This window comes from Aethalodelphis obliquidens, unplaced genomic scaffold, assembly GCF_003676395.1.
Source record: "Aethalodelphis obliquidens isolate GAN/ISIS:26980383/991018 unplaced genomic scaffold, ASM367639v1 scaffold8, whole genome shotgun sequence".
NCBI lineage: Eukaryota > Metazoa > Chordata > Mammalia > Artiodactyla > Delphinidae > Aethalodelphis > Aethalodelphis obliquidens.
The window spans coordinates 42,023,112-42,046,331 of record NW_020837952.1 but is presented as its reverse complement, the minus strand read 5'-3'; the positions used below and the strand labels follow the sequence as shown (position 1 = coordinate 42,046,331).

At 42.1% G+C, this 23,220-nt stretch overlaps 2 long non-coding RNA genes across 2 annotated transcripts in view; both read left to right on the top strand.

The window, feature by feature from the left end:
* LOC113620875 (uncharacterized) overlaps positions 1–23,220 on the top strand; it is a 465,861-nt gene that overhangs the window by 126,904 nt on the left and 315,737 nt on the right. Inside the window, exon 2 of the long non-coding RNA XR_003432961.1 lies at positions 4,099–4,142. This is a non-coding gene — a long non-coding RNA (uncharacterized LOC113620875). The remainder of the gene's footprint in view (positions 1–4,098; positions 4,143–23,220) is intronic.
* Positions 8,159–16,514, top strand: LOC113620874 (uncharacterized). The gene is made up of 3 exons (XR_003432960.1): positions 8,159–8,169; positions 14,455–14,457; positions 16,364–16,514. It is a non-coding gene; the product is annotated as an uncharacterized LOC113620874 (long non-coding RNA).

The following is a 23,220-nucleotide window of genomic DNA, read 5'->3' as shown; positions in this document are numbered from 1 at the left end:
GAGACTCTGGTCCCCAGGTAGAGAGGTGCTGAACACATAAAAGACAGAAGACAATGCAGGGTCTTACATTCTGAGTGTGGGATTAGCTACTCCTCTGTGTTGGCACCAACAACAGCGGGTCTCGGGCAGTCCTAGAACTTGTCTCAGTGTAGTGTAATTGAAGGCACAGCACCATTTACCCCACTGGACCGTGATTCCTTGAGGACAGGGACCAATTCTGGCACACCTGCTGTGTTGTCAACACCTCAGCTGGTACCTGGTTCCTTGCAGGCAGGTGAAGAGTATGAGCTATTTGGTCAAAGAGAAGCAAGTTCAAGTCCCAGCTCTTCTACATAGTGATTACTGGAATTGGGGCATGTTACTAAGCCTTTCTAAGGTCCTGTGTTTTCATCCGTAAAATGGGGATAATAATAATTATAGCAATTCTTTCTACCTCATAGATCATTTCCACATCATTGGCGCATATGAAACACTCAATAAATATCTTCTGCTACAATTATGAATTCAATTGCCTTGAAAGTCCCAGTGATATGATGATACTCCAGAGTGGAGAGGAAGGAGGGATTGCTGGAGTAATCTTGAAAGTTGGGAGTTTTTCTGGGGTGGAAGCCAGGCAAATCCATCCCAACGTTACGTGGCACTAGAACCATTGATAACACTACGTGGTACTTCCGAACAGCACACGGTAAAATAAAGCATCCAGTTAATAACGGGGGTATGAAGAACATGAATTCATGACTTAAAACAAAGACTGAAACGTTTGAGAATTTCTGTTCCACGTTGCAAGTGTTGGTAATTACCTTTCCACAGACGCAATGCAGAATCCTGATTTATTAACTGGTGCTTCAGAAAAAAGGTCTTGGTTATGGGGAAAGTTGAATAGGGGTTGCTGATAAATTCTAAGGAAGAAAAGAATTTAGCTAAATACATTTCATAGGGGAGAAAACTAGGAGAGGCTCTAAGCTTAAAATAGTCCCATTTCACATATCAATGCTGTGAATCTTAATTTCCCCAAATGAGGATAATACCTTGTTGTGGGAATTAAATGAGATAACAAATGTGAAAGCACCAACACAATGCCTGATATCTCTTGAATGCTAGAAGTAGTTGAATATTATTTTCCTTTTTTTGTTCTCCTTGTGGCAGAAAAAGTAACATTTGGAAAATGTATGGTATACCAGAGTAGTTATCCCAAGATGGGAAATGAACGCATAAAAATAAAAATGGTTGTTTTACTCGGGAATAGTGTGGCTGAGTTTGCTGATTATCCTTTAAATCCATTCTCCTTTTCTCCTGCTGTGATAGAATCCCTTGTTAGATGGGCCCATGGCTGTTTGGAATAATGACATCATTTTCCAGCCTCTTTTGTAGGAAGTGTGGCCATGGATGATGGGCCACGAGGGGGAAGTGGGGTGTGCCATATACCGTATGTTTTCTTAAAGAGAGATTATGTGCTCCCTTCCTTCTCTTCCTCCTCTGCTGCCTGGAATGTTGATGTGATGGCTGGAACTGCATAGGGCAGTCATCTGGGCTCCAAGGTGTGGGCCTCCTTAAAGGATGGAGGAGATTGGGTCCTTTATGACTGTGGAGCTGCCAACTCAGCACTGGACTGCCGATGCTTATTGGAGACAGAATACACTTCTATCTTTTCAGAGCCACTGTTGTTTGGGCTTTTGGTCACTTGCAGCAAAAGCGAATCCTAAGAATTATTTCATCATTGATACGGTCACTGAAAGACATGGCTTTAAAGGGACCTGAATATTTTAGGAGACAAAGTCTAGGCCCAAAAGGAATATGAATTCCTCACAAGAACTTATTAAAAAATTCCATCCCATCAAAATAAGTAAGGAAAACAACCAAGCCTATTGGTTTCCTGTACAAGGCTGGCCAAGCCAAAGCTTTGATTTCACATTTTCACCAATGAAGAAGACATAGATAGTGTCATTGTGCACAGGTTACTGATTTCTGAACTTCTGCATCATTTTGGACCATGGCAGTCTAGAATTGCTAAGAATCCTGATGAGAGTAATCATACACTAATAAGACTTCTCTTTAGACTAGATTTTGGGATCATTTGTGATAGCACAAGAATCATACATATATATATATTGATGTTTGTACTAAAACGTGTATTTTAAAAATTAAAAAAAATGCTTTACCCACAGCATAATCCTATCACTTTGCATTTGCATCTTATTACTGAGAGTTTAGTAATTATTAATGATTTGATAAGATTCAAAAGAAATTGGTGTAAGGACTCTCCCCTCCCCTAATCTCCGTAATAATAATTTCCCCCTATTTATCTGCTGTCCACAGTGCATTGCTGGCTCACCTCTTAGGGAATGAACCAATCTTAATTGTAGTACCAGATATCAGGAGGTGTTAGTTAATCTGGAGGCCAAGGTCAGTTGAAGTTATTTTGTTACGAGTCTTCCCTTCATGTGTAGCTCTTAGCTGATTTGTGGCTTAAGTGTCTCTTTAAAAAATACCGTTTTTTAATTAAAATTTTAAAAATTAAGGTATAATTGACATATAACATTATATTAGATTTAGGTATACAACATAATGACTTGATATTTGTATCCATTATGAAACGATTGCCACAGTAAGTCTAGTTAACAGTCATCACCATAAGTAGTTACAATTTTTTTCTTGTGATGAGAATTTTTTTTTAAATTAATTAATTTATTTATATTTATTTTTGGCTGTGTTGGGTCTTCGTTTCTGTGCAAGGGCTTTCTCCAGTGGCGGCGAGCGGGGGCCACTCTTCATCGCGATGCGCGGGCCTCTCACTGTCGCGGCCTCTCCCGTTGTGGAGCACAGGCTCCAGACGCACAGGCTCAGTAGCTGTGGCTCACAGGCTTAGTTGCTCCACGGCATGTGGGATCTTTCCAGACCAGGGCTCGAACCTGTGTCCCCTGCATTGGCAGGCAGACTCTCAACCACTGCGCCACCAGGGAAGCCCTGATGAGAACTTTTAAGACCTCCTGCTTAGCAGCTTTCACATATACAATACGGCATTATTAACTATAGTCACATGCTGTATATTATATCCCCATGACTTATGGAGGTCATAATTTTTTTTGTGTGTGTGTGTGGTACGTGGGCCTCTCACTGCCGCGGCCTCTCCTGTTGAGGAGCACAGGCTCCGGACGCGCAGGCTTAGCAGCCATGGCTTACGGGCCCAGCCGCTCCTCAGCACGTGGGATCCTCCCAGACCGGGGCACGAACCCGTGTCCCCTGCATCGGCAGGCAGGCTCTCAACCACTGCGCCACCAGGGAGGCCCTGGAAGTCATAACTTTTGACAACCCCATTTCACCCACCCCCGCCACTAGTCCCTGCCTCTGGTAACTACCAATCTGTTCTCTGTATCTATGAGCTCAGTTTTTTTTTAGACTCCACATATAATATCATATGGTATTTGTCTGTCTTTGTCTGACTTATTTCACTTAGCATAATGCCCTCAAGGTCCATCCATGTTGTTGCAAATGGCAAGATTCTCTTATTTCTTTTTCATGGCTGAATAATATTCCATTATGTATATATACCACATTTTATTTATCCTTTCATTCATTGATGGATGCATAGGTTGTTTCTGAAGCATCTTTTAATAAGGAGATCCACAGAAGTTATTCAAGCAACTGATGGGGTTAGCTTTGTTTCCTACTTCTTCTGTGAATACTTTCTTTCTCTAATACTCCAGCTGCTAGTAGTTTAAAATGACTTTCACCAGCTGTAGCTGGTACAGCTCAACTGGCCCTTAAACAGTACTTTATATTTTAAAGTTTACATTCATGACTTTATTTTGTTTCACTATAGCCAATTCAGTGTCCTTCACATAGTAGGCATTTAATAAATGCTCGTTTATTTATTATCCAGTGGCTTTGTTGGCTCAGAATGGGTAGTGGTGTGGACTGGGCTTAGCTGTAGTCATATCTTAAGTATACGTGGATCCTAATTTCAGAGTGAAGTTTTTGAATTTTGAATGGTTGACTTACCACAAATGTGACTTGCAAATAATCACTTACCAACTCAGTAAGGCAAATGGTTACTAACAGCTTGGTTAGTAAATTCTTGTTTTTTTTTTTTTTTTAAAGAAAAATGTATATCGAAGAGGATTAATCATACTTCTGAATACAAGGTAAATTATCATTGCTGTTTCATGCAAGGCTCCTGTTGTTTGTCTGAATTTATTCCTTTTTATCCCATTCCCATTCCATTCCCTATAAACAGTAATTCTAATGTGTTTCATATATATTTCTTCTTTGTGTTTCTAAAAAGTGTAATAGTAAATAACACCTGTATAGAACCTACTGTGTGCCAGGTTCTCTTCTAAGCCCTTTATGTGTTATTATCAAATTCTCATAACAATCTTATGAGTTAAGAACCTTTATTAACACCATTTAATAGAAGAAAGAACTGAGGCACAGAGATGGTAAGTAACTTGCCTGAGGTCACTCAGCGACTAAGCAAAGAGGTTAGGATTTGAACCTAGGCAGCTGAGGTCTTAAATCATGCTCTTAATTACCAGCCATACCACTGGAATGTGTACTATGCTTTGTGTATATGCATTTTTTTTTTTTTTTTTTTTGCGGTACGCGGGCCTCTCATTGTTGTGGCCTCTCCCGTTGCGGAGCACAGGCTCTGGACGCGCAGGCTCAGCGGCCATGGCTCACGGGCCCAGCCGCTCCGTGGCATGTGGGATCTTCCCGGACCGGGGCACGAACCCGCGTCCCCCGCATCGGCAGGCGGACCCCCAACCACTGCGCCACCCAGGGAAGCCCGTATATGCATTTTTAATTTATGTAAATGGTATTGTGTAAATGGCACAGCTATAAATCTCAGTTTGTTTCGTCTTTCACTCAGCGCATTGCCTTTATGAAGAACCTATGTTTCTTTGTCCACTTATGATCCATTCCTATGATGGCTGTACCCCAGGGTGAACATCTATCACATATTGCCTTTCTACTGTCCCAGTGATGATACTGCAATTTCCTGCCTTTACAAATAATGCTGCAATGAACATCCTCCCTCCGGACCTATGGGAGAATCTCTTTGGGGTATAAACAATGATTTTCCTTTATGTACTAAATGTGTGCCTCCTATGAAACAGGAGCTGGTAAATTTAGAGCCCTTTTCTGAAAAAGTTACTCATGTCATTGCAATCATGTCTCAGGCAGTGTTCCAGATGTAGGATCACCTGAAGGTGGAACATAGATAATCATTTATATGAAATCACAATCTCTTTATTTACTAAATAATCACTTTGTAAATGTTTATTCATGCCACTCACATGCTAGTAAGTATTGGAGGGGTGACACAAGGATGGCTGAGATGTCCTTGGTTCCAACATAGTGAAGCAATTAAGCATATGGACTTGGATTTGCAGTGACATGGGTGCAGAGACCACCTCCATTACCTGTACCTGTGTGAACTTGTGTGCAAGTTTTTTAAACCCTCCAAAGTCAATTTTATCATGTTTAAAGTAGTGATAATAGTAGGTTGTTGTGGGGATTAAATTCTTCATGTTTAAAATGGGGATAATTGTTGTTTGTTGTGAGGTTTAAATGAGATAATGTATGTAGAGGGCCTAGCACAGAGTCTGGCTGTAAGTGAGTGCTCATAAAGATGGAATAATCCCTGTCCTCAAGAAGCTCCCAGCCTAGCTGGTGGAGGAGTCAGATGTTGACTCAGATATTCACAATGCAGTATATAAGGATTGTGACAGCAGCAGGTACAAAGTGGGGTAGGAGCACAGAGGTGAGGACTTTGAAGAAAATATTAATAATTACCATGTCTACCTTGTCTTCCATATCTACCTTGTTTAAAACACTTCCATATGTTATTTAATTTTATTCTTGCCTTCTAAGGTTCTAAGGTGGTTATCACTATTTCCACTTAATAGAAGTAGAAACTTCTATTAAGGCTCAAGGACACTTGTCACTCAAAGTCACTCGGCCAGTTGTGGTGCAGAAAAGATTTGAATCTCTCTCTGGCTGACGCCAAAGCCTGTGTTTGTCTCAACGACACTGAAGAGGAGCTGGCATTTGGTCTGGATTGTTAAGGATGAGCAGGCAACTCTAGGTGGACAGAGTATGCAAACATTTTTCTTGGTACCTGGACCTCTTAGTACCTTCGGGGTCTTTCCAAAGAATGATAATTTTTATTAATTCATCGACATCCCATATGTTTACGCAGAATTTACTCAGGCTGGATGCTAGAAATGCAAAGACTAAGAGATAAGGTCCCTGTCTTCCAGGGGTTATAATGCCATCAGACAGATTGGCTGTGTCCATATACACCACCCAAAACGAGATGGGTAATGATACAAGGTTGCTAAATTACATTCCAGGAAAATGATACCGGTATCCAGTGAGCCCAGAGGAGGGAGCGATCACTGAGGCCTCAGTGGTCAGAGGCAGCACTGAGGAGTAGGTGGGGCTCAATTGTGCATTGAAACAAAGAGGGTATTGTGTTGGGCACTGCATTAGGCCTGGCAGTGTCATGTCTTATGCAAGAGTTGCACTTAAAAGAGGGGCATATAAACATAAATTCATGGAAAGTTAGATTTTACTCTTAAAACTCCCTTAAATAGACAAGAAAGTGTAGGCTCCTGTATTGACTCTGTGGTGTGTATGCACCTTCTGTCTTCAAGCTCAGCACAATCACTTTTCCCTGCAGAGTTAGCACAGATTGCTATTTCTTTGGACCACAGAGCCTCTTCCACCCCTCAAATTTCTATAGTTGGCTTGTGTTTGGGATGGTGTTGAATAAAAAATAGCAATGCTTTAACCACTAGAGTCAAATTGTTGAGGCAAGATGCTTGTAATATCGAGAATGAGGCAACTAAAGGTTGGTGCAGGACAAGGAGGCGGTCCTTTGCCTCTGTGGCCACCTCTTTGGTGTCTCTAAGCTCCATCTCAATTTCCTGGAGGACAGAGAAAGACAGAGACGTGACTGCATCTGCATTTCTGATGCCCAAGCTAAGTTGATACAAAAGCGAGGCTGAGGTGCTGGTATTCGGTTTGAGAAGGAAGAATAGTCAGCAGTGGAGTGAACGTCACTCGAAAGGAGACACAATCTGTGTATATCTGATGTGCCATACAGTGGAATGGAGGAATGACTAGGGTGGTGGAACGATTGTATAAGGCTGAATTCTCCTAAGTTTAACTTATCTAAGATGTGACATTCATGTAAAAGTGGAAAGATGGGAATTCATGTGGGTATGTAGGTCTGGGTTTGCTGGAAGAAGAGGATTTGGGGAGAAATAGAGATACATTTGGAAAGGGACCAGATGGTGGAGGACTATGATGTGTGGGATACCTGAAGGTGTCCTGGTGAACCGCTGATCTGTTCCCCTATGGGGACTCCACAGTTCTTCACACACTCTTGGTTGACCTGGATGCTTAAGCCTAGCAGGTTAAGAGAACAAAATCTTTGGAGTCATAAGCAAAATTATTTTCTTTCTCCTGTTTTATTTATTTATTTATTTGCCTAGTTCTGGAAAGTAGGAACTTCCACCTTGTGGAAGAATGGAAAACTTGGGAAGAAAGCCTCTGTCCTTTTTTCCATCCCCTTCCCTGGCTGGGAAGAGGGTCATGATGTGTGAAAGTTCAGTCCTTTTGAACCATAAACTCAGCAGGGAGGTTCTGCCCTTTGGAAGGAAACCTGGGGTTCTGGCTGGCAAGTCAGTTCTGTCAGAGGTCAAGGCAAGTTCTCCAAGGCAGCCTTTTTTGGAAATAAATCTGATCATTTCAGATCTGCTGATCTAGGTCTATCTGGCTCCTCAGTGGGTTCAGAACCCATCAGGGAAGAGGTATGATTAATTATTATCATCCCTTAAATCCTAACATCCACGTCAAGGTAAAAAATCCTAATTTCGAGATTCTTTGGAATTTTTTTCTTCTTCTCTCCCTTCTTCTTCAAAAACATTTACCAAACCGAGTGACCATTGTGAGCCTGGCCCTTTGGTTAAGTGGTTTGTCTTTTCTTTTGAATAAAAGTGGTTGGCCCCATACACAGTGTCTAGGGCCACAGGCAGCCCAGTTGGCCCCATGTGGCCACAAATAAAAGACACTTTTATATAATGAGCACATGAATCCCAGGGCTATAAAGGACTCTGCAGATCATATGTACAAATACATGGACATGTGAGTGCACATTCATGTGTTCACACACCCACCACATGCACTATATATATATATATATATATATATATATATATATATATATATATATTTTTTTTTCCTGTCTTAATCCTGGGGTCCATATATATGGGACTATGCAAAGCACACACACACATACAGAGCAAACCTCTGGACCCATGCAAAAACACACACCCAGACCCTGGGCAGCTCAGCCTTTGTGTATAAGCCCCTACTACTGTGGACCACTCCCCCACCCCCAGGAAGCACTCCAACAAAGAAGCACCTGCACCCAAGCCAGACATCTTTATTTTTTTTTGCCTTTGATTAAGTCTCACAATAAGATGGCACACCAAGGGGCACAACATTAGTGTCATTAAAGTGAACATTTCACAAGGAGTGTTGCCCGAACTGAGATGCTTCTGATGTTTTTATTTTCACTGAATCTTTGAGGCCAGCAGACAGGAAAAAATGACTGTGGCCCGGGCTTGAGGAGGCCAGCTTCACCTGAGAGGCAAGCTGGTCAGGCTACTCTAATTCCCTTAAGAAAAGGTATGGGAGTTGAAGTGCTGTGTACATAATCAACAAACAGAGATCACAGGCTGAAATACAGATACCATACTTGACATAATATTAATATAATTACAGGGAGAAAGTCGACTTTCAAAAGTGCAGAAACACAGCTAAATTTTTTTCCCTTCATAATATATCTGCTTTTTACAATGGTGGATTTCCATGATTTTCCCTTCAAACACCCACACATACATGCACATGCACATGCACACACACACACGGATATTTCTGCTTCAGTTCTTTTTAAAGTCAAATCTAGTACGAATAGTTTGTTACTAAAGGAATCCTTTGCATGTATATATTTGGTGAATTTGGAGCTTTCCAGACCAAATGCTTTGCTAAAAATGGCCACAGCTCATAGATGAGACACGACACTCCTGTTAATGTCATTAGCAAGCAGAACAGGAGCATCTGCAAAGCTCAGAGTGAAGAAATGATACCCGGGGGGAACCACATGAGGCCAAATAAATGTGAGGTGGTTGACTGTTTTCATCACAACCTGTACAGCAGGCTGGTGCCCATTTGTAAGGAGCTGCCTTGTGCTGACGGGAGGGGGCAATCAGACGACTCCGAGGCAGTTTCCGTTGTCCTCAAACACACATCATCTCCAGGAACAAAGCCCTGGGTCACACTGTTTGTCCTGAAGAAACTCCTGATAAATTTTTCTTTTTAAAAAATCCCCTTTTCTTTGATTAGCTGTACTAAAAGCTTTTCCTTCTAAATATATGTCCTTACACATCAAAAGCCTGAGATGAAAAATTCATTATCGTGTGCAAAGAATAGTGTCTCTCTGTGACTTGTTATCTGTTGAACTGGATGTTATGAAGTCTCTTTGAGGGCTCTGATAGCAACTAGAATACACGGCCTCTTATGGCAAACATGTTCGAAGGCGTAATTGTGGGGTGTAGGCTGGGGTGACCAGCACATTCTTCCAGACTGACCGGATAGCCACTGGGTTGTGTGTATGAAGGAAGCTTCCTCTGCTTTATCCTGTTTCAGTGGAAATGACACTGATATCAAGTGACAAACTGTTCCTAGGGTGGATTCTAGAAACCTCTATCCTTGTCATCTGGGCTGGATTTACAAGCAGCTGTCTTCTGTTGTTTGACGTTCTAAAATCAAAATTGTGGGTAGGGCCATAAAAACAACAGCATAGCGTTAGATGGGGGACAGTCTCCAAACACCTGAAGTGACTGAGTATGACTTTCTAGTTAGAATGAGCTGCAGCATATTTGAATTCTTGAAAAGCTTTTAAATTGTGGTAAATTTTGTTTTAAAGAAAACTAAGTAGTTGAAAGACAGTGATCCTGATTAAAAAACTTATTTGAGGGCTTCCCTGGTGGCGCAGTGGTTGAGAGTCCGCCTGCCGATGCTAGGGGACACGGGTTCGTGCCCCTGTTCGGGGAAGATCCCACATGCCGCGGAGTGGCTGGGCCCGTGAGCCATGGCCGCTGAGCCTGTGCGTCCGGAGCCTGTGCTCCACAACGACAGAGGCCACAATAGTGAGAGGCCCACGTACAGCAAAACCAAAACAAAAACAAAAACAACTTATTTGAGTTAAAAGTTATAATTCTGAGGGAGGAATGGGGAACTATTTTTTCGTGGGTACAAGGTTTCAGTTTTGCAAGATGGAAAGAGTTCTGGAAATGAGTGGTGGTGATGGTTTTTCAGTATGAATGTGCTTAATGCCAGTGAACTGGACATTTAAAAAGATTAAGATGCTAAATTTGATGTTGTGTATATTTCAGCACAATTAAAAAAATAAAAACTATAAAATAATTCCTTGATAAGTGCTGGTGATAGAATAAATATAGGTTTTCTGTGTGTGCTGCATTGAAAATCTTGACCCCTAAATATCATGCTTCTTTTATCTTACAGTAACAGTTTGATCAGACTCTCTAAAATTGGCTTATTAATGTTGCTCTGTGGATAAACTACTGAATATAAGCTTGTGCAATTGCTAATGTGATCTTTTGTTTTAACCTGATGTAAACTGTGGTACTCTAACCAACCCGCTGCAGAGCACAGGCTCCGGACGCACAGGCTCAGCGGCCACGGCTCACGGGCCCAGCCGCTCCGGGGCATGTGGGATCCTCCCGGACCGTGGCACGAACCCGTGTCCCCTGCATTGGCAGGCGGACTCCCAACCACTGTGCCACCAGGGAAGCCCTCTCTCATTTTAAGTCAGCTGATTTGCTACTCATTTATCTTTAAAAATAAAACCTTTGGCTTTTTTTAGTTTCTTTCACTATGTTAGTCAGTTACATGTCACAATACTGTCTCTCTTCATGAAACACTTTAACCTACACATTTTATGTGTTGACTTTTCAAAGAGAATTGTTTTGCCAATTGACAGACTTTTGGGAGGAGAGGGAATCACCACTGAGATGAAGCCAGGAGCTCTGGTTTTGATTTCCAGCTTTGTGAATTACTGGCTTATTTCTTAGAGTCTCTTTCCTTATGTGTAAAATGGAAGCAATAACTACCCTACCTGTAGGGCTGTTGAGAAGTTCAAATGACATAGTAATAAGACCTACAATTTATTTAGTGCCTACTATAGGTTAAACACTGTTCTAATTAATTTATGGATATCAACTAAATTAGTTAACCCTCCCAATAACATTGTGGAACTATTGTCATGTCCATTTTACAGATGAGGAACCAAAGCACAGAGAGATATGGAAAGTATCCAAGGTCACAAAGCCAGTCCATGATAGAGCTTGAGTTTGAACTCAGGCAGTCTGATTGCTGAGGCTGTTCTTAATCACAATACTATCCTGCCTCTATACAGAGGTTAAAATGCAATGCGAACTACTTTAAAGCATTATATAAAGTGAAATGAGTGAGCAGAGTTGACTTTTTCTAGGTTTACTTTCCAAGCAGAATGTTACAAATGCTGGTTCTGTGTTCATTTGATCCCCTCAGCAAATCTCCTTTCAGTTCAGAAGCCCCAGTTTACCAAGGATGTAAACAATGTGGAACATCTTCATAGCATTTATTATTCTTGCAATATAAATAATTATCTGTGTAATTATATGTTTGATAGGTTTGCTTCTATACTCTAAACTCCATGAGACCAGGGACAGTGTACAGAGCCTGTTATCCATGATCTTCTCCCAAACTAGCACAATGCTCAGAACAACTAGGTGTTTAATAATAATGAGAGCTAATATTTATTGAGAGTTTATCACATGCCTGGCACAGAGGGCTTTATATAATATCAACTCATTTAATGCTCACAACAACCGCATGAGGAGGGTAATATGATTATCACCTCCATTTCACAGATGAAGAAACTGAGGCTCAGAGCACTTAAGTTAGTGTCCAAGGTCATGCAGTAGTAAATTGTAGAGTCTGGACTGCAACCAGCCTGTCTGACTTCAGAGCCTGTACCCTGTTTCAGTTCCTGATATATTAGAATAGCTAAAATCTGAATCCTTTTGAATATGGAATTGGAACTGGGAATAAAGCACTGCTGTAAAAACCCTAACAATATGTGATCTTGGCTTCCTGGGCAGGTGTTGAGAATTGGACAGCAGAAATGAAGAGACTGCAGTCTAGGAAGCTGGTGACCCTTCTAATGATACATGTGGTGAAATGTTTAGTAAACTATTGCCTGCGACAACCTTGGAAGTGAGACCATGTGTCTCCCGAGCCTGTTCCTCTAGGGGAAGTGGTTGAAAAAGGTCAGAATATTGAAGTGTGTTGGCTGCTTCTTGACATTTTTAGCAAACTTCTATAAGAAAGAAATCTGGGGGCTTCCCTGGTGGCGCAGAGGTTGAAAGTCCGCCTGCCGATGCAGGGGACACGGGTTCGTGCCCCGGTCCAGGAAGATCCCACATGCTGTGGAGCAGCTGGGCCCGTGAGCCATGGCCGCTGAGCCTGCACGTCCGGAGCCTGTGCTCCGCAACGGGAGAGGCCACAACAGTGAGAGGCCCGCATACCTCACAAAAAAAAAAAAAAAAAAGAAAGAAATCTGGGGACTTCCCTGGTGGTCCAGTGGTTAAGGCTCTGCTCTCCAATGAAGAGGTCCCGGGTTCGATCCCTGGTCAGGGAACTAGATCCTGCATGCTGCAACTAAGAGCCCACATGCTGCAACTAAAAAAGAAAAAAAGATCCTGCATGCCACAACGAAGATCCTGTGTGCTGCAACTAAGACCCGGCGCAGCCAAATAAATAAATAAATATTAAAAAAAAAAAAGGAAATCTGGCCTGTTTGTAAGCAAAGACGAAAGGTAATTAAGCTGTGTGAAGGGAGGCCTTGCCTTCTCTGCCTGTGGCCTGCAGCCTAAATTGACTGAGGGTCAGGTCACGTGAGGCCCTTCAGGACTGAAACAGCCAATTGCTTCTGTGCTCCAAAGAGCAGAAAAGATGCATTCCAAGCTCTTTGCAGGAGTCTCCTATTTCTTTCATGGCTCCTGTAGAGGTCGTATGTGGAAAGGTCCAGATACATTAGTGCTGAGGTTTGGAAAATTATAATCATAGCTGCTATGTGCCAGCTCCTGGCAGACGTGCTTTAGAAACCTACTTTTTCTTTTTTTTTTTTTAAAACAATAATAACCAACATTTATTTGGTATTTATCATGCACCAGATACAGTAGTAAGCATTTAATGTGAATTATTTCATTTGATTCTCACAACAACCCTTTAAAACTAGTGCTGTTATGATGCCATTTTGCACATGTGGGACCTGAGACTAGACATAATTTGTCCAAGATACCTGGGCCAGAAAGGGGTGGAAATAGGAAAGGAGTTCTTCAGCCTGGCCATGGGTCTGGGTTTTAACCTTACAACATAACACTGTGTAAAATCCTTTGCTGATTTATGAAATCATTGAGGTGTAATCCTGTGTTTGCCTGAAATAATATTTGCATTTATTGCTGCCACTCACCCGAGGCACTGTCAGTCCTAACTACTTTGAATTAAATTCTCCGTTTGACGTTTGTCAGACCTAACTTTACAAACTTACCTTATCTCATTGTTCATGATCACATTTGAGGTAAGACTGATGGTCAGAAAGGTTAAATAACCTAGTCTGGGATCGTGTTGTTTTAAGTTGGTGGAGCTGGGACTTGAACCCAGGTCAGGCTGATTTCAAAATCTAGGCTTTTCTCCCAATGCCAGAATTGAGGCGTCCCTTTTGGAGCAAGGCTGTGGAGTGGTGGGGCCATGGTCCTGTGTGAAGCAACGTCTTGGTGGCTGTGGCCTGAGAGGCGGTCCTCTTGGGCACCCTTTCTGTAAAGACTCCGTGGTGGGCACTGGTCTGTGCCAGGATGCTGAGCTGCTCCCACTGCCGCCCGCCCGAGGTGCTGAGACCCCTCGCTGTGCTCAGAGCTGCTGAGGCGCATACGCATCGCGGCTCCTGGCAAGGGCCAAGCCCCTCACGCTGAGCACAGCAAGGCTGTGATGCTGGGATTTGCCAGGAGGGCTAAAGAGTACTTTCTTCCTCAGGAAAAAAAAAATCATTTTTATTGACACCTAGGAGAGAAACATTCCATTTATATTCATAATTAAGGCATTATTTTCCATTTCAAGGAACAGAGCAGGAGAAATGTTAGACTTGGAGGGGTGCCAGCCGGGTTGGGACAAGTGAAATGCAACAAAGGAAATCAGCCTTCTTTCCACACTATCTGGTCATCAAGGTAAACGTACTTGATCATCCCCTGGGACAAACCCACACATGTTTGCAGCTAATGTTTATACCTTACTCAACTGTGTGTCAAGTTCTGTTCTAAGCAGGTTTCATGGATTATCTCAGTCTTCACAACACCGTGAAACTGGTACTATGGCTACCCATTTTATAGAGACAGAAGCTGAAACACAGCTAGTAACGGGTGAAGTCAGAATATATATCCAGGCAGTACGGCTCCAGGACTTCAGCTCTCAGCCATTATGCTACAAGCTTTTTATGCATTCATCATGGGATAGAATTCCTCAGCCCTCAATCATCAGTAGGCAATAATTGTACATTTATGATTGCCAGGTCTTTTTATGTAAGAGCCTCACAACAACACTAGCGTTACTGACCCTCCCAAGTTGGTCCCCAATAGAGGTTCTGCCCGATGTCATTCGAGCCTGTAGATGGAGACTGAGTTTGGTTCAGAAGCAAAGGAAAGCTTTATTCTTTGCTCAGAGAACGGAGAGGTATGGGCTCGTGCTGTAGAGTTCATGCTCTCCCCGACAGGCTGTGGTGGAGCTGCTTTGTAGGGTTCTTGTCAGCGGGGAGGGGGCAGAGCTCTCGGGGGGCAAGCGCAGCTGTGCTGCTCAGGCTCCAGATCGGAGTGCGGGTGCAGCATCTCCGCACACAGCCCACCGCTGCCATCTAGGATTGAGCGTCCTGCTCACGGAGCTGAGGTGTCAGCACAGCCGTTTCACACTGGGAATTCTGGTCTGAAGTGCTGGGTGCAAGGCTTCTGCACGTGGCCCCCTATGAGCATGTGAAACGAGACTAAGCGTGCGCGCGCACGCACACACACACACACACACACACACACACACACAAAAGGTTAGACTTTATTTTATGACCCAGATTCTATTTTTATTTCCCAGGAATTGTTTTTTTTTTTTTTTTTTTTTTTTTTTTTGCGGTACACGGGCCTCTCACTGTTGTGGCCTCTCCCGTTGCAGAGCACAGGCTCCGGACGTGCAGGCCCAGCGGCCATGGCTCACGGGCCCAGCCGCTCCGTGGCATGTGGGATCTTCCCGGACCGGGGCACAAACCCGTGTCCCCTGCATCGGCAGGCGGACTCTCAACCACTGCGCCACCAGGGAAGCCCCCCAGGAATTGTTAATGGGCTTTGCCCCGGCGACACTAGTGGATAGCTAGTATTATAATTTCCCACTTCAGAGATGAGAAAACCTAGGTCCAGAGAAAAAAAAGAATGTTGTTTGAATGCTACAACTGGGTTTCAAATCCCCATCTTTTGGACTTCCAGTCTTCTTTTAAAGCACAGAATCTGCCTCAGCTTTTCCATGCATTGATCTGTGCCTGAAAAATATTTTAGGATATTAGTAATAGCTGAAAAAATGCAAATTTTAAATATATGCATTGGTTCATGTAGTAAGAACTCCTAATTTTACTTTGCTGAGGCAATTTGCTGCCTCAGAATATTTACATTTATAACTCTACTTCTCTAGAAACAATAAAACAACCTCTTGACGTAGATAATTAACAGAACCATAAAACATTCCCACAAATGGCATCTGCAGAAACAAGGTGAAATGAAGAGCTGTCATTTGAGCCAACCCCATTTGAAACTCATTTCAAAACATTTAACCAAAGGGAGATAAGGGAGAGATGTGTGGCTGTTTGTTGCAGGGTCATTTAACTAACAGCAGTTGGTTTCCAAATTAAACCTTCCATTTAGAATTGCCGAATGTGTGCGTATACGCATGCGCCTGCACACGTGTCTGAGCGACACTCTGGTTATATGAGCAAGTTGTATTAATCATATGGAAGTAGTTTTTAAAACTCTTTTAAAGAAGGCAGTTTGTCTTCCCTGATCCTATTAACATTGCCCAGTAGGGATTTCTGTGCTGTAAAGGATAATTATAAGTTGTGACCTTGGGCATATCTTTCAACCTCTCTGGGCCTTGGTTTCTTTTTTTTTTAATTTTTTTTATTTTTTTATGTTTTGGCCGCGAGGGATGTGGGAATCTTAGCTCTCGACCAGGAATCGAACCCGCACCCCCTGCATTGGAAGGCAAAGTCTCAACCACTGGACCACCAGGGAAGTCCCAGGGGCCTTGGTTTCTTAACTTTTTAGAATGGATTCTTGCAAATGTGTGATGGAGATAGACAAGTAACCAGATAAAGTATGACAGAGTACTTTTAGATGTACGCCTAGAACCCCACAAGAATGGCTAAAATGGAACAGATAATATCAAGAGTCAGTGAGGATGTGGAGCAAAGGAAATTCTCATGCACTGCTGGTGGCGTGGAAATTGGTGCAGTCACTATGGAAAGCTGCTTAGCATTGTCTACTAAAGATAAAAGTATACATACTTTATGACCCGGTACCTCCATCACTAGGCATATACCAGTGGAAATGTGCACATATGTTCAACCAAGAGACTTGCACCAGAATGTTTGTAGTTGCACATAGCCCCCAAATGGAAACATGACAAATATCATCTGTGATAAATTGGAAAGATATATCACAGTATATTCACTTAATGGAACACTGTACAGCAATGAGAAAACATGAACTCCAACAACATGGATAAATCTTACAAAAATAATATTGAACCAAAGAAGCCAGGCACAAAAGAGTATGTATTATATGAATCCATTTATAGAAAGTTCCAAAATAGGCAAAATGAATCTCATTGTTAGAAGTCTGAATAATAGTGACCATCAGAGACCTTGGTGCTAGAGGTGGGGATGGTCCCTGGAAGGGGAATGAGGGGGCTTCTAACATTCTGATAGCGTTTTATTACTTGATCTGGTTGCTGGCTACTTTGGTGTATTCACTTTGTGAAAATTTATTGAGTTGGACCCCTATACTTTGTACTCAACTGTATGGCATACTTCAATACATTAAAAAAGGAAACATTCAAAGGGTACTATATGATTACCAAAGATGGACATTTAATCCAGAACTGAGATAACCAAGGAAGGCTACCTATAAGAGGTGGTTCTCAATCTTTAATCTTTACCTTTGCCATATATATATTTTTTGGGGGTATGTACATATTTATTTATTCTTTCAGTTTTACTGAGATATAACTGACATACAGCACTGTATAAGTTTAAGGTGTACCTTTACCATTTAGCTTTGATACTTTGCCATAAATACACTGGAATCTGTTTCAGTGTGAAACTATTTCCATTCATCTGGATTTCAATTTTTATTTCATATGTGAGTATTACAATTTTAAAATTAGAAATGTTAGGTCAAGCATCTGTTCATCACTCTTCATTTTAAAACTTTCCTCAACTTGTTTCACCTGTTTATTCATCTGTATGAACTTTAGAATAATCTTGTCAAGGTATATAAGACAAAATACTCCCCCTGCATTGGAATTTTGCTTGGGAATTATATAAATCTTAGAAGTGATATTAGTTGGGTAAGAAATAGATACCTTGATAATAGTTTTATCATCTAGGATCAGGGTTGGCATCCCCACTGCTCACCCCATTTAAATTACATTTTCTTCTCTACAGGATATTTTTGATAAATTCTACTTCATGCCCTGGGCCTGTCTCAGACTGACCAATTGCCTCTGACCGTTGCAAAGACACAATATCATGGCAAGAAATAAATGATTTTTATAATCAGGAGGGGTGGAAATATCAAGACGGGGACATCTTAAATTGAGAAAAATCTCCTTGTGAGAAGAATGTCTGGCCTAGGGATAAATTAGTCACCAAGAGAATGGTGGAGTGCACCATTCTTCTGTAGATTTCCAGGGTAGAATGTAAGAAAGACGAAAGGGTTCAGAATGGGGGAAGAGGTGACCCCTCACTGAGCCTGCATCACCTGCCTGCCTGTTTTTTCTACCTCAAGTTAGTCAGTGATTTTTGCCATAAGAGCTGAAGATAGGAAATGGTGCAGGTAAACTGAGTTCTAATATGTCTCAGTGTCAATACCTGGTCATCAGGATGCTCCTCAGTGAACTTAATCCATGAGACCAGATAGCTTTTCAACGGGTAAATCTACTCTGAGGATCACACCAGAGGCACAAATTGATGCAATGAAAGTGGAGGGACTCTCGAGTCTAATGGCTGATTCCAGGCTCAAAAGTTATAACACTTCTTGTGTGAGGAGCACCGTACAATGGACAGAGCTAGTCCTTAGCCATTATCTCTTTTCACAGCCCTCTGTCCCCAACACCCTAATTCTTGGCCAATAATCCTTTGAGGTAGAGAGAGAGAGAGAGAGCCAGGGCAGAGCTTATTGCATAATTCTGCAATCAGGGAAATGAACTCAGAGAGGTTGAATAACTTGCCAGATTTCATTGGTAGTAAATGGCAGAGAAGAGGTTAGAACCCAGATCTCTCTGAGTCCAGAGCCAATGTCTTGTCTTCTGTATTGTAGGGCATATCTGTTTGTCTCTTGATGCAAGGCTCCAGGCAATATTCTGCTATGGAGAACAACATAACTTGAAAGTGAACATTCTTGTTTGTGTTAGTACCAAAGGCAGCATTAAAAACCATCTGATACATAGTCATTCTAGTTTATAGTCTGAAATTAAAACTGTAAAGTAATTTCCTCTCCCAGCTTTAGGGGCAGCTTCTTGCGTGACTAATATTAGTGAGCTTTCAATATTATCATTGAAGTAGGGAAATTTGCAAATCAAGCAGTGACTCATTGTAAGTGAGCGAGAGATGAAATAATGCTGTGATGTGTCATGGTTGTCAGACAGCTCAGGAAGTCTAGACTTCCAAAATGAGTGGTTTTCCCCATAGACTGAGCTCATCTTCCCCAGGTGGTACATACTGCTTACGTCTGGAACCAGGAAGCCCATACCCTGGGAAGCGGAAGTGGCTGGCTTGCTCTTGGTCATACCCTACCACCTTATTCCCAAGAGCAGGGCTCAGGAAACTATAGCTCCTATGCTACATAGGTGGCTCCTATGCCACCTTGTTTTTATAAATAAAGTTTTATTGGCACATAGACTACTCATATGTTTACTGTTGTCTATGGCTCCTTCCTCATTACAACGAAGAGTTTATAGTTGCCAGAGAGATAATATGGCCAGTAAAGCTGAAAATACTGATTATCTGGCCCTTTACAGCAAAAATTTGCTAACCATGGCAAATGCAGTCATTAACACACCTGCTTTAAAAAAGGACTGATCAAATTTATATCAACTTTTGAGAAGAATTGGAACGCAAGCAAATTATAAAAGCGTGCAGCATAGAATGCATCAGATTAAAACTCTGGCGCAGACTCGGATTTTGATTTGTTCAGGTGTATTTTTTCCTTGTGGGCAATTTTTTCTTTCCCCTTGTGGGCAGTTTTATTTATTTATTTATTTTTTGTTCTTGGCAGGGCTCTCTCTAAAGATCTGTCTGGACGTCAAGCTGCTCAATATGATTCCTCTCAATATATTTGGGAATAATCTTTCCTGCGCTCTGAAAAGGGTTATTAGTGGTTTACCTTATTTACCGGAGTCATCTGCCAAAAAAGAAAATGTATATTTGCTGGTTGTAGCTTTTATGCATATGGAAGTTTCCAGAGTCGTTAAAAATTTCCCTTTCTTTTCTTACAAAGCTGAAGTGAGTGACAGAATGAGATTGGAATTTTGTAATTGATTTAGAAAGCTGGTCTCAGGACACACCTTTTCAAATGGGAAGCTGGCCTCCAGAGGTAGACAGCTCCCTCTAAGAACAGCCACATGGGGTTCTGGAAATAGGCAGCAACCATATCATGTTTATTTTTTCTGCTTTGTAGAAATGTGCTCATCATCCAAAAAGCCTCTGGCTGAATGTATCCAAACATTTATTGCAATGAAGAATGAACCAATAACTAAATACAGGAAAGAGAATAATGGGCCGAATGTCCATACAAGGCTGTCAGAATTTAAATTCGAGCTCTGGCATGAATGGCCCCTCTTCTAGGCCTGGCAGGAGGATTATCTCTCTTTACTTGAAGGGTAATTTAGCTGTCAGCATTTCCTTCTCGAACTTCACTGTTCCTTTTCTAGTCGACTTTTTAATTTCTTGCTATGAGTAAATCATTTGATTTTCTTTTTAAACACGATTCATCTTTGTAGGGTTTAACTGTTTTGCTTTGCTTATATCTCACGGATACTTAGTTGCTTTGATTGCTGTTTTTCCCAAGCTCAGTGAACCCACTGAAGACAAACGTGGAAACTCAATAGAGAAATCAGAACCAATGGCAAGGTACCCTCCGCCCCTTTTCACCCCATCTCATATACCGCAATACAGAACACTTCACAAATCTGTGGAGATGAAGAGGCAGTAGAAAAAGCATATTGCTGATGAAATACATTCAAGATGCAAGTGGCAAATGACCAGAACACAGTGTGATCAGTCTGGGACCCTATCTTCAAGGTTTTGTTGAAGAAAGAAACTTTAAAAAAAAAAGCAAACCCCAGGCCTGTGGATGAGCGATGCCACTAAATGAGCTGACAGCAGAAGTAATTTAAAAGAGGAAGCTTGAGCCAGTGTTCAGATATGAGGGGAAAAACAGCCGTTACACTGGCAGTTGAAGTCGGGGAGTGAGGGAAGAGGCGGGGAAGCAGCCAGAGAACCAAATTCTGCAAACATTAGCGATTTATAAAATACCCACAGAGTGCCAGTGCATAACAAATAAAAACAGACGGAGGAGCGAATTGCTGAACATCCTGTCTAGGTATGCAGGTGGGGGGCGGGAACCACCCTTTCCTTAGCCTTACAGAGCCAGGCAAAGAGAGCCTGCAACTCTTGCAAATTGAGGAGCTGCTGGGGAATAGCAACTAGGGCTGGGAGGAAAGAGATATTTGGAATTTGTAGAGCCACCCGAGTATATGGAGGCTTGGATGCATGTCCTTTTCAGACCACGTCTAATTTATTATTGCCTGGAACTGTCCAGGGATCTGCCTCTTTGTAAGCCCTGTGGTGTTACTAGGCTCAGGCACTGTGTCACTACTTTGTGGACAAATAGTTCAGGATCTCAAGTGTCACAGCTTCCCCCAGTGCCCCAAGTTGTTCTTTCATCCCTGCATTTCCTGTTCTGCCAGCACTGTGACCAGTACATATTTGATGTTGGAAAATGTGTGTTGAACTGAATGATCGAAAGTTTTAGGAGGGGGCTTCCCTGGTGGCGCAGTGGTTGAGAGTCTGCCAGCCGATGCAGGGGACACGGGTTCGTGCCCCGGTCCGGGAAGATCCCACATGCCGCGGAGCGACTAGGCCCGTGAGCCATGGCCACTGAGCCTGCGCATCCGGAGCCTGTGCTCCGCAACGGGAGAGGCCGCAACAGTGAGAGGCCCGCGTACCGCAAAAAAAAAAAAAAGTTTTAGGAGGAAATGACAGGCAGTAAGCACCAGACAGAGGCAAGTATAAATTCTGGTTGTACCACTTACCTTAGGCACGTTAATTATGCTCTCTATGACCTTTAGTTTTCCCATCTGTGTAATGGTACCAATCTTAGAGCGTTGTGAAGATTAAATGCAAGAGTGTTCACAGCATGCCTGATATGGTGTCTGGGGTATAAAAGGCATTCAATAAATGGTAGACATTGTTACATTGTAAAGCATCACACCTCCCAGTGTGTTTGCAATTGAACAGAACACTTTAAAGGGAAATAGTTCTACCGTTGGTGTTGAAGGAAATGCGATAAGACGCAAGGGCAGTGGGTTGAAAGAGAGTTGGTTGTGGGGCTTGAACTGGGTCAGAGCAGGTAGTTTGGGACCAAGAAAGTGAATCCCAAGGGGAAGTTGGATCCCTGCTGTGACGCAGTGGGATAGGTCTACACTTAAACAAGCCATGTAGCATCAAAGAGGTTGGCTCTGGGCTAGTCCCTGAAGCTAACTGAGCCTTGGCTTCTTCACCTAAAAATGAGGGAGTTAGACTACTAGGTAGTCTCTATCATCTTGTGGTTCTAGGATAAACTTAAATTGAGATAGATTTTAGAGGGTATGTTAATAAGTCCCACAGATCAATGACAGGACTAGAATTGGAATTCTTTCTTCCCAACCCCTGAACTAGCACTGGAGGCAAAGGATATTTCATTCCTCATGTAGTGTTCATGTAATTAGCTTAAAGGTGTTTTGGGGAAGATGAGGCATGAGCTAGGAATCCTTTTCTCTTACCTCACTTGCTGCTTTCCAAGAGACGAATTACTATGAGATTGATGGAAAAAATATTGCCTCTGCCCTCATGGTCCTCAGGCTCAGAAATTCACTGGAATTCAATCTTGAGAAAGACAGTGCCCCCACGCTTTGTATACTATCACATACAGGAAGTAATACAGTCATTAAAAAATAATCATCTTGAATTTTTGATGGCTTTCTGCTTGCTTGCAATTTTATTATTCATATGTGTTAGCTTTGCAATTACAAAACCTGGTATTGTTGATATTTTGGAGCAAATTCTGACATCAAATTTGGTTTGCAATAGACGGGATGAACACGTCAAGGAAAACAGAGGGCAATGACAAGGGATAAAATCCCATTTGGTTTCTACAGCTAATAATCTTGTTCAGAGCACAAGATATTTGAACACCATAATACGATTTCCACATTAGAAGCACGTTCCAGTCAATTCAAAAATTAAGTAAATAGAGCAGAGGCATACAGTTCTACTAATCCACCAATGTCATAAATTTAATGATTTTAGTAGCTCAAGGAAAACAGGGATTGTTGTAAAATTTCACATCTGAGTGTGTTACTGCCTCTAACAATGACTGCTTGTCATTTACCTGACACTAAAGGTGTGTGCTGCACATTACAGGAATCAAAGGTTTTGCATAAAACAAAACAAAGCCTCTTTCTCCAAGGCTCTCCAGGAGTGTGCAAGTGACTCATGAGAATGTGTCAAAAAACCAGTGA